Here is a 16,235-nt window from a genome sequence, read left to right as displayed (position 1 = left end):
TGTGGAGACTGGCCAGACCTCCAGCCCACTGGCTGCACACTGGGGTGCAGCATGCACCATGCCCAGAGCACCCCAGTGCAATGGTAAGGGCAGCACAAGACTTTCTCCTGGAGTTCACTTCAAAGTCCCACCTCTTTGCTAAAGTCAATATTTTATCTCTGATGGCAGATGGTCCTTCAAAGCCCTGGAGTAAAAGGCATTGTCTTTTTATCCTTAATCTCCTCACCGTCTCATTCAGAAGTAATCGACTGGCATCTGATGTTCCCAAATAAATCACCCTGATATACTAAAATGTTTAGTAAATAGCACGATAGGCTTGATTTAAAACCAGAACACTTAAGAACACTCTGAAATACTAAGAACAATTTCTTACTTTGGGATCCTTTTTCTCTGGAACACTTTTACCATCTGATTTATTTTAATATCGCAGGTATTTGAATTTCATGAGGAAAAAGGCCCAGAGTTTGACAACTACAGCTAACTCCTCAGTCTGCAGTGCTGGGATTTGCTTGTTGCCTGGTGGTCAAAGCTGTACAGCTCATCCTTCATTAGGATTTCTTGTAACATCAGCAGAGTGGGATTAGTAGAGCATAAGGCTGCACTGGGTGCAGGTTAGCTCTTCAAACCCTGCGGTTCTTCAAAACTCGTGCTGAGCAGCTACCAGTGCTGAAGTAGTTTAAATTCTGGTTGGTTAACATATGTAAAACCAGCAATATCTTTACATCGGTGCCCCAGCTCACCGGAAAATAAACTTCATGCCCTTTATTCTCTTATTATTTAGTGATTAGACAAAAAATGGTACAGGTGCAGAAGAGCTTGAGAAAGTCTAAGCCTGGAAGATCCAAGACCTTGGTGATTACTGCCCTCTGATGGGATGGCAGCTGAATTTGAGACCTTCCTCTAAACTACCACCCAGAGTAGGATTTCTGAATGCAACCTGAGAGTGCCGTTGCCACCAGATTGCCAACTGTAATGTGCTTGCCCCTGGTTTCTGTGAGACAAGGTTGATTTGCTTTGCCTGCAGACTCAAAGATGTAGTTAACAGCTGAGAAGCCTGAATGGTGACAAGCTCCTGTATCTACAACAGATACAAGTGATTGGTTGACTGTGAGAGCTGGGGATGAGATAGGGTCCTTGTAGTTGACATGTTTCCCAGGCTATGTCGAAGGCTTCTTACTCATCTGTGCTGATTTTAGGAGTCCTAGGCAAGGGTGTATAACTCTTCGCATAGGTTCTTTAGCCTACAATGAACTGCAAGCAGCAGGGCAGCTTGTTGTTGGGTAGGAAACGCTCAGTGTGATGCCAAGGTTCCTTCATGGACCCAATCTGAAGGACCTGATTCAGAGACAGTGTCTGTCTCTGCAGCAATGGCTGTGCTTTTTCCATGCCAAATGACAGCTGAATATCCCAAGTAGTATTTCTTTGCTCGTGAAAGTCTGTGCCATGTTCAGTTCAGCACTGCTGAGTCATCTTATTAGCACTGGCTTGGGCATTTGCAACCCTGACCACCTGAAACCAGGTGGTGGAAACCATGCTTATATTGGGGAAGAAATGTCAAGTGAGAGTGATTGGTTTGGGCAGAAAAATGGAGCCACTTGTAGGTGCCTGTGTCTGATGCTGGGGCTCACTAATTGAAATTCCTTACTACAAAATATGAAGAGATGAAGCGTCCTTAAACTGGGACACATAACACCCAGCCCAGTTGTTCTGGGAGTGTTAATGGAGACAAGCAAGTAGAGGACAGCACAACCCAAAGGCACAGACAAAAGAAAAATAGATGCTGAGAGAAGGGACAATGCTTCAAACATACCTTTCAAGGCTTTGGAGAATGCCGTCTACACATCTGGGTCTGAGAGGACTGAAAATAGTTGATGGTAATCTTCCTTCTAAAAACTTGGGCAAGACTCACAGTTTTCTTTAAGATGTATTTTGAAGAAGGAGCTGCTCCAGTTTGATAATGGATATGTCAGGCAGCCATCAAAAGAACAATGAAAAATGGGTTAACCTCATCTTCTGCTGTGGAAGGACTGAAATACACAGCTCTCACTTGTGCTCTAATCACTGGACTGCAAAGATATTCTCCCGTCCATGGATTTTTATGGCCCAATGACTCATCTTTTTCCACACAAAGGCACAGTTTCAATAATTAAACATATAGGCTATACCTCTATGTGTAAGACTGAGTCTCACATTTACTGTGTATTTGATGCCTGAGATGTTGCCAAGTTTCAATCCAGACCAGCATTGCTCCTTCCTACTATGCCTTGAGCAAGCCTAGAAGCCCAAAACCACCTTTGTGAGTTAAGTACACTTGGAGGAAACCGTTTATTTGAGTGCTTTGAAGTGGTCAGTAGGTCTAACTAAAATAGTCAAAAGAGCCACACAGATGTCTCTTTTTAATGTCATAAAAATATAGGAAGTAGAGTAGATATAGAGAGGCATGAAATACAGGAAACATCCACATCCATTTTCTCACTGGTTTTGAACAAACTCATCTCAAGAATTTGTTTAAGAGGCTTGTGCTCGACTGTAACATTCCACCTGGAATATCCTTGCCCAAGCTCACCTCATCTCACTTTACAACCAATGCTGAAAAGGCAGATGCCCTCTATAGCCCATGGAGATAAAGGGCTGTCTCCAGAGAGCATTTCATCCCTTTTTCCTCTGACACAAGCTTTAGGATGGAATATATTAGGCATGGGAGGTGCCTGAAGAGATTATGGTCATTTTAGACTACATGTGCAATTTTTAGACACTTGAATTTAACATAGTCCCACCCTTACTTTTAGCAGTGAGAAAGATTCTTCTTCACCAAAAAGGTAGTACTTTTTTTCTTTAAGTCAAAGAGTCAGAGAGTCAGTCAGAGAGTCTCTGCTTCCTCCAAAGCCTCCATTTGTTCCTCCTTCCAGTCCTTCCAGTCTTCCCAGTCCACATGACAGCGCAGGTGAGTGGGGCTAGGATGTGGAAGCACAGCTACCTGCTTCAGTGGTAAGATGAAGCTGCTTCCTCCTTTGGTCTGCTGTTGCAGGATTGATTCAGGTGTTCACAGCACTTAAGCAATAACTTTTTATTAAATGGATGCCCAAGTAAAAAAGGGAGGTAAGAGTATAGTAAAAGACAACTTTGAAACTTGGGGTACATCTACACTACACAGTTCCATAGAAATATTTGAACTTGCTCCAAACTCAGCAACACTTTAATGCTGTTTCAACACTGGAGCTGTTTATTCCAGTTATGGCTGCTATGCTATTTCCAAAACCCAAGCACATGCTCCACGGTATAGTGCAAAGCTGCTGTGTTAGTAGTACAAGGAACTACATGATGAAGTTGTATCCAAAGATACAGACAACTCATGACAGTTAAGTGAAATGCAGAAGTTGTACTCAGATGACTCCCTAAATGGTTCCCATCCTCCAGAATCCAGATCCAAATCATCTGCAATGTAATTTCACTCAAGTAAATAGAGACCCTGTTGAAGTCAATGGAGTTACAACAGAGATTAATTTGTCCCTTAAAGCTTTAATAACAGGAAATAACCATCTGGCTCTACATGCCTGCTTTATTTAATTTTTATAAGACACAGAGTTACAGTCTTTATAGAAAGACGGATTATTATTGTGCACTATCCAAGCATCTTTTCTCAAAACCAGGCTATGTTCAGCAGGAATAACACATGCATACTTGTTTCACTTACTGATGCCTTTCTTCTTTTATAAATATAGATGGTTTGTGTTATTGTAGCTGATGTCAGTAAAATCTCTGTTCCCATAATCCCTGTTCCAAGCAAGTTATGCAATGCTTGAAGCCTGCAACTCTATTGAAAATATATAAATAAAATAAGTATTCCTTCAAGGATCACATGCCCGGAGCAGTGGACTTGGCTTATTGTCTTTCTGCGTCATTGCCTTCTCCATTTTGTGGAAATGAAATTGATTTGCCAAATCTTGGCATATGAAAGAGGCATATTTGCTCACAGGAATTTATCTACATGGGTTCATACCAATATTAATAGAAAATATATAGCCAGATCCCCATAGAAAGCACAAGAAATTTACCCTTTCCCAGAAAACGTGAATTTTTACTAGCAAACGGAAGTATAAAATCAGTAGTTTTAAGTCAAGGAAAGTGGTTGTATCAAACAAATTTGTAGTAGTGATGTTCTGTCCCCCCCAACAGAAAGCAAAATGTATGCAAAGGGCTTAAATTAGACACTTTTTTTATGTAGCCATGTTGACAGAGCCTTAAATGAGCCCCCTTTCATCTGGTTCAATAGGCACGAAATTGCAGCAGGCTTTATTGTCTTTAAAGAGAAGATTGCAGATTGTCAAATTTGGGACCTCACCTTCCTCCTAACCCTCTTTAAAACTGTAAAACTTGAAACTTTCATGTTCATTGTGAAGATGTCTTGGGTCTCAGTGGCAATAAATTTACATGCATGTAAGGCCAAAAGCAGAAGTTGCAGATATTTTAAACTTCTTTAAGACAAATGATAAAGGCATTTTCTTACAGCTGATACGAATGTTTTTCACGGGAAAACTAACGGCAGAGCTGGTTTCCTCTGTGTCTTTGTATATAACCCCCATTTGAGAGCATGATTCAGTAGGCAGGAAACTGAACCACTAAAATAAAACCCCTGGAAAATACAAACGGTATTTTAGAAAGGCTAGCAATTGCTATAATCCTTTCAATGGTCTGACTTTGTAACACAATTATGATGGGAATTTACCAGAATTAATTCCATGCATACAGGAAGCAGCCCATTCCCCATTTCACCATCTGTGATGTCATGCTGGGTTTTTAATAGAATTCTGTGGGCATGATATAATTACAAATTTAGTACAGAGTTTGTGTCTGCAATATTTGTCATAATACAATGTGTAAAGTTTTACTAGTGTCTCTTCAGAAATCTCTAAGAGATACAAGCAGCCAGAAGCCAGAAATGTGCTAATTAAGGTATACAACAAAATATTAATCAAGAGATCTGGAGGAGGAGGAGGGAAAGAAACAACTTCAATTAGTCACACCATTATGTGGCATCCAGCATAGCCTGAAAGAAAAAGCTAGCTGAACTGATGAAACAGTGAAGAAAAATAGCCAGGAGACCTGTCTGGCATGCAGTGTGAGGGTGGGGATCATGCGTGGATTCTGTAGATCCACAGGAGCTTCTGACAAAGACCATTTGCAGAACAAAACAGTCAGCTCTGAGGACACTGTGCATGAACTTTTCCAAGAGCACTTCCCCACATTTGCTTTCCCAAGTCTCATGTTTGAATAACAATCATAATAGGGAAGCTAAACACACCATACAAAAGAAAGCAGTGATTAATAATCTGTGAGCCTCCCTTTGTGGTTGGGTAAACCAGCATGCTTCCCTCTAGGGGTATCACTAACACTGTTAAAGACAGCACTGGAAAAGTCCCTGGCTGTGCCATGTACTAGGGCTCAGTTGCCTCAGCCCTTCTGTGCATAATGTTTGTCTGAGAACTTCAGACAAACCAATACATTGTTGATTCTTAACTCCACCTCCTTTAAAGTTTGATGATGGAGCCACCTACATGTTCGGTAATGTGTGTGTCCCTGGAATTTGTCTTGTGATCCCAGGTAGGCCTCCTGTGCCATGCTATTGGCAGCTTATATTTGCCATTGTATTGGGTCTGGCTGAGATGGAGTTAGTTTTCCCCATAGCAGCCCTCATGGTGCTGTGCTCTGTACTGGTAGCTAGAAAGGTGTCAATAACACACGCATGTTTTGGCTCCTGCTGAGCAGTGCTCGCACAGCATCAAGGTCGTCTCTCCAACGTTCCCCCCTCAACAGTAGGCTGGGGGTGGGCAACATCTTGGTAGTGGACATAGCTGGGACAGTTGATCCAAACTGACCAAAAGGACATTCCATACCATATGACATCTGCTCAGCAATAAGAGCGAAGAGAAAGGAGGAGGGCTGGGGTGGCATTCATTCTTTATGACATTTGCCTTCCAGAGCAACTGCTATGTGTACTGAAGCCCTGCTCCTTGGGAAGTGGCTGGACATTGCCTGCTGATGAAAAGTATAGAATGAATCTTTTGTTTTCCTTTGCTTCCACATGTGGGCTTTGCATTTGCTTTTGTTAAACTGCTTTTATCTTGTCCAACATTTTTTTTTTCCATCTTATTTTTTTTTCCTCTGTCCTGCTGAAGAGGAGAGTGACAGACTGGCTTGGTGGGCACCTGGCATCCAGCCAAGGTCAACCCACCACAGCCCATTTTGTCCCCCAATGCGGGGCAGGAGGAATTTGAGATAAGAGTAGTAATTGGGAGAGGTAACAGGCAAAACATGGACTGAACAATGTCAGAGAGCAGAAGTGGTCAAGTCACCATCCTTGGAGGTGTTCAAAAAACGTGGTGATGTGGCACTTCGGGACATGGATTAGTGGGCATGGTGGTGTTGGTTTGACAGTTGGACTTGATGATCTTAGAGGCCTCTTCTAACCTAATGATTCTATGATTCTATGAATTTTGTTTGCAACTCTGGTGAACGGACAAGGGGTGGATCATGTATAAATTGTCCACATTCATTTGGTGTTGTGGTGATGTTTAGCTTTTGGTGTGGGGGATTCTTTTTTGTTGATGTGAGTGAAGTTTGTGAAGTTTGCAAAGACTGAGTGATGAATGTTTATTTTAATGATAATTCTTAAATATGTGATTCACAGAGGCAAGAATAGAATGTATTGAGTTTGCATGGCAAGGTTTTCATGGCGGGGGGCTACAGGGGTGAGAAGCTGCTAGAAGCTTCCCCCATGTCCAATAGAGCCAATGCCAGCCGGATCCAAGATGGACCCACCAGTGGCCAAGGCCAAGCCTATCAGCCATGGTGGTTGCACCTCTGGGATAACAGATTTATGAAGGGGGAAAAAAACCTTCCTGGCAGCAACCACAGAGAGGAGTGAGAATATGTCAGAGAAATAAGTCTGCAGACACCAAGGTCAGTGAAGAAGGAGGGGGAGGAGGCGCTCCAGGTGCCGAAGCAGACATACCCCTGCAACCTGTGGTGAAGACCATGGTGAGGCAGGCTGTCCCCCTGCAGCCCATGGGGGACCCAGTGGCCGAGCAGGTGGATGTGCTTAAAGGAGGCCGTGACCCTGTGAGAAGCCCATGCTGGAGCAGGCTCCTGGTAGGATCCATGGACCTCTGGAGAGAGAAGCCCTTGCTGGAGCAGGTTTGCTGGCAGGAGTTGTGACCCCGTGGGAGACCCACACTGGAGCAGTCGGTTCCTGAGGGACTGCACCCCATGAAGGAGACCCACGCTGGAGCAGGTCGTGAGGAACTGCAGCCTGTGGGAATGACTCACATTGGAGAAGTTCATGGAGGACTGTCTCCCGTGGGAGGGACCCCACATTGGAGAAGGGGAAGAGTGTGAGGAGTCCTCTCCCTGAGGAGGAAGGAGCGGCAGAGACAACTGACTGCAACCTCCATCCCCCAGTGGTGGGTTCATCTTGGATCCAGCTGGCATTGGCTCTGTGGGACATGGGGGAAGTTTCTAACAGCTTCTCACAGAAGCCACCCCTGTAGCCCCCCCACTACCAAAACCTTGCCATGGAAACCCAAAACATTGTTCATGTTTTATAAGTGAAAACTTCTCGGCATTGTCTTCTGCATTTCCTCACAGCTGGAAACTCTCACCCTGTTTCTTTGCTGTTTCAGCTCAGACAGGTACAGGATGGACAGCTCCAGTGAATCAAGCTGCAGTTTCTGTTCCAGTTTGGAAGGAGTTTTAAATAGTAGCAAAACAAAAGCATGGGGCTGGTTTCTACAGTCCAGCAGAGCCTGAGAATACACTGAGAATCCTGGCCCAGATCTGAGGACATCCGTCATGACAGGTTAAGACCTCAGCAGCGTCTTCTCTCTCCACCTTGAAGGCATATGCTTTGATTGACAACTCTCTTAAAGCTGGACATTTGCTACATCACCAAAGGAAAGAGAAGCTAGAGTGGAACTTCATATTGCAAAGAGCAGCATGAAAATAACATGAAGTTGCCAGTTAATTTGCAAGTAACTGTTTCAAACAATATATTGCAGAGAATGGCTGCTTTTAACTCCTTTCCTTTAGTCATGTTTTCACAACTATTTTAATTTCTCTGTGCTGGGGTAAGTACAGAGGGATGTGCAACAACAGGGGAAACCCAATGTCCTGTAGCTTTCACCTACCTATTCTGCTCTATATATGCATTTACCTTTTCCCTTTGCTGCAGAAATGTGGTGATTATGAGGACAACTATGTTCAGAAGGTATTTTGCTAAATTGTTTTCTGTTAACCACACTACAAGCATTCTGCATCTTTTGTTTTGTTGTCCTGGAAATTCTAATGCATATGCATTTTATGGCAAACAGCTGTGCTTTACTGAGGAGCCAAATTCCTCTCTCCTTTTCTTGTGAATTCTGGAAGGTGATTACTTTCTGGTATTTGAGAATGGGAGGCATCGCCACATATTAGAACATCAGCATTTGCCCACAATATTGCAGTTACCTCATCAATTTCATGTGGTATTGACCTGCTAGAAGACAGCTTTACTGGCTTTACTGCAATTTTTATTCAGCAAAATCTTGGATGGCTACTTATCAAAACAGACCCACAAAGTCAAGATGAAGTCTTTCAAAATCCCACTCAAAACATAAAAGGTGGCAATTCTTTTTTATTGGAAAAAAACAGGGAACAGGATTCAACACAATTTCAGTTCAGATTAATCTTTAATTATTTTTTCCTGAGCTTGTATAGTATGCATGTAATAGACAATCAGGGCCTGTGTCACCTCTGCCTTTCAGGACTTCTCTTCATCAGGCAACCTTTTCACTATTACAGCTATAGCATTGTAGAATGAAATTCCTTTTCCAGCCTCATGCTATTTTCCTTCCTACAATAATTTCAGACAGTGTACTGAAGGAGGGAAATCTGCTTAGAAGTCTCTCGACTTTTGTGTTATGGAAAGATCACATCTGAAGAAGTGAACCCACACACTCACCTGCACCAGCTGAAGTGCATGGGTTTGTAATGATTTCACATCACACTGTGCCCACAGTTCACTCTAGATAATATGTCATTTACCTTTTGATCAGTACAAGTCAACAGGGCATTAACTGCCTCATGAGGACCAACACAACCTCTGCCTCACCATCAAAGTCCTATGTTGCTTCTAACTTATGCCTTCTGGAAGCTCTCTCATCAACATGGTGATCATGATATTGATTATTTGAAAGGCATAAACTGCACCCAAAAATTTCAGGACTAGTACTAAGAAGAAAATATCTCTAAAAATAGTTTGGAATCCTAATAAAAACATCAAATATCAGGGAGGCTCATGATAGAATTACGCAAGTCAACAGGACCGTGATCACATCATTCTATGTCTAGTTAAATTTCAGATACACAGTTTGACAACAGAATGACATGTCTGCATAGCTGGAGGAGATCTTTCATACTTGTATTGCTAGAAAAACAGATTGGAAGTTCTCAAATCTTTAGGAAAGGAAGAGATGACTGTTTCCCTGATGTCCTAAATAAAAATAGGTCCTTAAGGATGAGAATCTAATTTTTCAATGTTAGCCATTTTTCAGTAGCCTTCAAGGCTATTGGCAGGAGCAAATAAATGCTGGTCAATGTGAGTTAGTCGCACCAACACAGATAATCAGTATATAAACAGATACTGGCCTTGCCCTTTATTTTAAAGAGTGCAAGAAAGAGGATCTGAGCCAAAAAGTTGTATCTAAATGCAGTCTGGGGCTGTCTCACATAAGAGAAGAGAATCACAAGATCTGTGTAGCGCCCCCAGGTCACCATTGCCATGTCACCACTTTGAAGACCTGGAGAAACTGAAGAGAGGCGGAGGGTGGAACTGGGGCTGAGTTGCAGCTGTGACACACCCCTTCGCACAGTTGCCTACCACGGGGACTCTGATAGTTTCCTTGCTTCTGTTAAATTGTGGCACAAGGGTGGAGAAGGTTAGTTTCTTTAAACTTCTCTTGATTCCATTTCTGCCTCCGTGTCCTTGTGAAAGCTTGTATTAACATCAGATAACCTGGGAAGCTAGAGCTGTGGACAAGTCTCACTCACAAACTGCTTATCGTTACCACAGCATCTCATGACAAGGACACTGTTAGAGGTTGGTAAGTGCTCTCCACTGTCATTCAGAGCTAGACCTCACATAAACTTTTCTTACTTTACAGTACAATAGCTGGAGGTACACTGAGTCTTAATTGCAGAGAATTTAATCCATCACCCACCTTTACTGCAGTAATGTTAATTAGCAGATGTTTTCAGGGTGCCATAGTATTCAGTGTCATCTGTCCCCATGTAACATCAAATGACAATCCTATTTAAACATGAGAAGCTAATGAATTTTTCTTTTAATTTCATTGCATGAGCATTAGGTTTCACTGATTTACTGAACACGAAGTGTGGCATTTCTGCAACTGCATGTATCCAACTATTACATGAAAAAATCCTGTTCGTTAGTATTGTTTCTTGCTGATTTGGTTGCAGTATGTAAAATACTAAAAGACAAAGTTCCTGTGATTATGGGAGAGACACACTGGATGAAAAATATAAGTTTGTGTTCAATGACCTAGCTTTTGTCCAGTAACTTGAAATATTCATGGAGTGTGAAGCTCTACACCATGTGATAATTATTCTAGTACAGTTGTACCACCTGAGATTATAAATAGCTATTGGTAAGTAACTGGGTCATTAGGTCAAAACCAGTTTATTAAATATTAAAATATTTCGATGAACGAATGAGGGAAAAGGAGTATGGAGAAGAAACAGGCAGGATTATCCCAACATGAAGGACTTGTAGTGCAACTCCTTACTGTGTGAGGGCACTGGAAGATTAAAAAATCCTGGTCAGACCCTAGAACCATTACGAGCAATGATGCTCAGGAAAGACCTTCATTAACAGCTGCCTGATGTTATGTTGGTGGCCAGGCTTACTCTTGACAATCAGTATCTCACTGTATTACATGGTGAACGAAGAAACCGGAAGACATTGTTCCGCTTTCAAAGGTATAGAAGAAAAGGCACACAGGGAGAAGGCAAAAGCTGACACAGTCTGGCAGATTAGCACACAACCTTGTTTTATTTCTATTACAGAATTAATCACGCTTTGGGTTTTTTATTTGTTTTGTTGTTTTGTTTTTGACTAAGGGAATTTCAGACTCTATGTAGGGGTGGGAAAGGTTAATGAAAAACTTGCTTTCTTTTGTGTAACAGAAGAAATGAAGGGGTAATAGGAGAAGATACACAAACTGAGAACAGATCTCTTAAAATATAGCATAGAGCATGAAAAGAATTTATTTTTATAGGCTTAAAGGACTGATTAGTGCTAAATAAAATTTAAGGATTATGACTCTGCTTGCAGAGGGTTAAAAAATACTGTGCAACGTCACTCTGGTTTCCTAAAAGACTATCAGTGGTATAAAAAAACAAATAGCAGTTTAATTCTCATTACATTTTTCAGTGATCTGGCCACAAAGCTTTTGGGTTTTGGGCACTTCTGCAGATAAGGAGAGCTTGGAAGAAAAGTGAAAAAGACATTTTCAGAAAATTAGGTCACAGCATCACAATATATTTTTCTTTCTGGAAATGAATAATTGGAAGGTATCTTTAAAACATTTTAAAAGAAAGGATAGTAGCAATCAGTATCATAGCATAGATGTAGCTGAAATTGGGTTGTGGGTTTTCTGGGAACTTTTTCAGTCTTGATGGGGTTCTACTTTCCGTACAGGTGGAGTTTCCAGCAGGATTATCTTTCAAAGCATCTGCACCACTTAAGGCAATCTTCTCTGTGCACACACAAATCATTTAATAAAACACCCAGAGAAAATACAGCTCACCGGATTTCGGCAGACAGATAACTGACCGGAATGCAACTTCCCTTTCTAAAGCTGATTCACCTGCAAAGAGAAACATATCTCTACAAATATATGAACTATTGCAATTGATTCTGATGTTTATCTTTCCCCATTTTTTCCTGTGTAAAACAGGGTCATTTACTAGTAAGTAGGATTCACAACTGTTCTAAGATACACAGATATTTTGCTCTGAAGATATACCTTTTAATCTGTTGTTGAATAACCAACCTGGGCTCCAGCACCCATTGGGTTGTACCTCAGAGACACCATAACTCCTGTCTGAAGTGGCACATGCCACCTCACCAATAAGATGGAATTAATTAGCAAAAAATTTCTGAATCACGTGAGCCACAGTTGCTCCCAAGTGCCTTTCATTATACTGTTTTAGTGTTTTTTATTGACAAACAGCAAAGCCTAGAATTGAGCAAGGGTTTAGTCTAGGTTTGCTCTTGGCTGTCTTGTGTGACACCATGAGTGCCTCTATGGAGAGACAGCTCCAGCTTCAGGAGGAGAGTGAATTCTTCTGTGACCGACATGAGGCATGAGCTCTGGGCAATCAGGAGGCATTGGCTAACCCCCTCTCCAGTCAACTGCAAATTCAGGAGAGCTCAGGCATCACCACCTGTGCAAAGGCCAGACCTCGGCATATTTCACCCAGCTCCCTTTCTATGTGGAAGCCACAACCTGAGCACTGTGGGTGCAAACACAATATAGTGACAGCGCACACTGGGCTCCCCCACCTTTCTTCTCATAACCCAGAGGCGTCGTGAGGCTTTGAGCTTGTTTCACGCACTCCAACAGGAGCAGCCCTTTCAGCAAACTGCAATGGGTCACAGAGATGGTGGTATTTGGGGTTTATATACTTCTACATAGCATCCTCATGGTGAAAATGCTGACCAGCAAGACAAAGCACCAAGTTCAAAGCCTGAAAATGTTAAAATCCACATCTCTGTGTCTCTCTATTTTGGAACTAAAGTGTGGCACATTTTTAAATCATCTAGATTAAATACTTTCAAATAAAAGTATCATTAAAAAGGGGAACACATTCTCGCAAATTATTCTGAAGGCCAAGACTTGCATGAAATAGAGAAAAGAATTATCAGTTTGTGAGATAACAATGACTTCAATTATATAGATGAGATTTTATGTATAATCATTTTTTATGTGACAGAATAACACTGATCTATTTTTATATATTGTGCATATGTATGACATACACAGACTTGAAGAGGACAGTTTACTTACGACTGTATTATTCAGTATTTTTTCTCTGTTATTCTGAAGCATCTAGTACTGGATTCTGTAAATGTCCTTACCAGAGCTAGTCAGATCTTTGCTCTGAGTTTGGATATCAAACCCCAGTTTCTAGCTGCCTAGAAGAGTGTGCAGGACTGTATAATGAAAGTCTGGAAGGAGAGTATGCCTAACATGAAAAGAGATCTACCTGGTGAATTTTCTTGGAAAATGGTAGAAGTAAAACGTAAATAGCACTTTTTAATAGAAAATGCTGAAACAAATCTGTGCTGTTGCCTTGGAGTCAGTGTTCTGCACTGCACAAGAATTCCCTTGTCTGTAGCAAGAATACCTTTCAGGATACAAGAACAGGTAAATAGACCAGAAGAGCAAGACCAGCTCCTTTAAACTCTTTATCAGTGATGTCATTGTCTAATTAGCGCTTGATTGTTGCTGGGGAATACGTATTGTTGCAAATTAGGCTAATACCCTTCAGGATCAAAATGGAAAGTTTGTTGTAAAACTGTACCCACTGGTAAAGGCATTAGCTACTGCTAATGATGCCAGCTGTGGTATAACTGATTGGCTTGCTGTTCAAGCTTCTGTGGAGGACACATTTGGGAGAAATTTGCTAATTTGCAGCTCTCTGACGGTGATGTCATGGTTTACTAGCATGGAAATATTCACCATAAGACATGGACTTGGCTTTAAGCTGCAAGGGAGTTCAGGACTTGTGGATTTTGCATTGTTGGCTCTTTTAATTATACAAAATATTTCCCACATATAAGTACCTTTTCAATGACTCACAACAACAGTTCTGAGCAGAGCTAAATTAAATACAATATAAATTTAAATACATGTATTCTTATTAGACATTTGAAAGATAATTTTCCCTTAATGGCTAAGTGTGTTTGTGGGGGTAACAGTCATTCCAGAAAAAAAAAAAATGTTTTGGGGTGGATCGTTTGTTCTCTTTATGGTTTAAACTTTTGGTCTGCAAAGTTTAATTACAAGTGGCTGTCTATAACGGTGAATTTTCTCTGAAGAAGTCTAATGCTACAAGGCCCTTATAACCACAAGGCACATAGAGGTCACAGGTGCTGGTACACCAGCATGCCTGGAGCCCACAAGTTCAGTGATGCATATTGAATGTCCTGTTGGGCTGAAAGAGTCTTAACAATACCAATTTTAACCTAAACACAGGTAAAAAAGGATCATTATGCTGCTGTGTATGGGAAATAACTCATACTCCATACATTTGTCCTGTCCTCACCCTAACAGGATTTTGCTTTTGTTTCAGTGACACGCAACGCTGTATTTGGATTACCATCACAAATTTCTTGTTAATTTTCTCAGCAATCTTAAACTCGTTCTCAGTTACACAAATGTATTGAACAACCTGATCTAGTGGTTTTCCTGCTTATGGCAGGGAGGTTGGAACTTTAAGGTCCCTTCCAGCCCAAACCATTCTATGAGTCTATGATTAATGCAGCTTAGCAAACTGTGCTAATTAGTTGCCTTTCCACAGACATGACAAATAGATATTGTTCAACCCTCCTCTGCTTTTGGATTGACCCTGCAGTCTGTTCTTAGGATAGTTCCTTAGTTGCTATGACAAATACTTCATGCAGTCAGTATTCATATCAAAAGCCTGTACAAATAGTGAACATTGTGTTAAAATACTTTGAAATATGATCTAATCCATAACTGAATTTCCTTCTTATTTTCTGGAATGAACCACCACCTTGCAGGGAAAAAAATCCCAGTGCAGCAGAAGTCCTGACACATGGGGTTACTCCATGGGAGATGTAGGATCAGACTTATTCTATACTGCTAAGCAGCTAAGCAAGGTGCCTAAGACAGCAAGCCAGGTGTTCTCAGTCCTACAGCATTATGAGAGACACCTCCTCTGCAGGGTGATTTGAGCTCCGCTCTGGTGATGCCCCCCTCTCTCTCCTTTGGCTATGACGCAACCTGAATAAACCTACAGTTCCAGGTTGGGCAACTGAGCTGCATGTAGGTGGGTGCAATGAAGCAGAGTTCCACCCTGATCAGGTTATTTTTAACTGTGTTAATAATTGTAAATCATTGGTGGTACCGAGGAGCTCTGTGGCACTGAGGGCTGTACACACACAAAAGAAGACAGCTCCTGATCTAAAGAGCAAGTAACAAATGTGTTTAGAGAAGGCCATTTTAAAGAGGTGATATGGTAGCACTAGTAAACTTTTGCAGGCTCTAAGTGTCTCAGAGAATATGTAACTTATGGTTTTATAAGGTAATGCATCAGCCACAGAAAAGGGGCTGTGGAGGAGAAGAGCTTTTCACCTTCTCAGCAAGGACTCACTACCGAATATCAATACCATTGGGTACAAAATGGAGGTTAAAAGTTAGATCTAGTCTGTCTGGAGTCAAGGCTAAGCATTTCTAGTTTCTATATTTGCAAGGTAATTCTAGTATACTACCACAGTTATACTGGTGATTAGATAAAAGAAGGTCTTTGCCCTTGAGCAGTGCTCTTTTGTCCTTGCACTCAAGCTCAGGCTGAAGTTCTTACTTGTGGGTGAAATGAAACCTTGCTACTTTGTGCTTAAAATCTAATGCTTGAGCATTTAAGAACTTAAAATGTATATGAATATTTCTACTAAGACTGTTTTCTTTCTGTTGAATTACACTGCATGTGCATTCTTTTATGCAATATTTGTTTTGTTTTGTTTTGTTTTTATTTGCCCACTGTTTTCAACAATTGACGTCTTCAGCAAATTTCTTTTGAATTTAGGGGGTTTGTGTATTTGGGAGGTTCGAGGAACTGGTTCCTTGAACTCTTTTGTCTTCCTGTTGACAATACTCAATACAATATGTGCTGATGCCTCTCAACTGCTTACACAGAGCCAAGCAGTATAGAGAATTTTCCTCCAGTTAAGGTATCGTTACAGGCACAAGAAAAGAAAAGATAAAGAAATGTGTCAGTCTGACATTAAGAACAGAGGAAAAAGTGGTGTTATTCAAATAAAAGTCTTTTGGAAAAGGTTTCTCAGCAGCCTAAGAAACTTCACACCAAATAAAGAGCTTTTTGCACGCGGCACATCCCTTCAGGATATGCTACACATGCTGTCTAGGAACAGA

Source organism: Leptosomus discolor, chromosome 1, assembly GCF_034619465.1.
Source record: "Leptosomus discolor isolate bLepDis1 chromosome 1, bLepDis1.hap2, whole genome shotgun sequence".
NCBI classification, from domain to species: domain Eukaryota; kingdom Metazoa; phylum Chordata; class Aves; order Leptosomiformes; family Leptosomidae; genus Leptosomus; species Leptosomus discolor.
Note: the sequence above shows the minus strand (reverse complement) of the source record.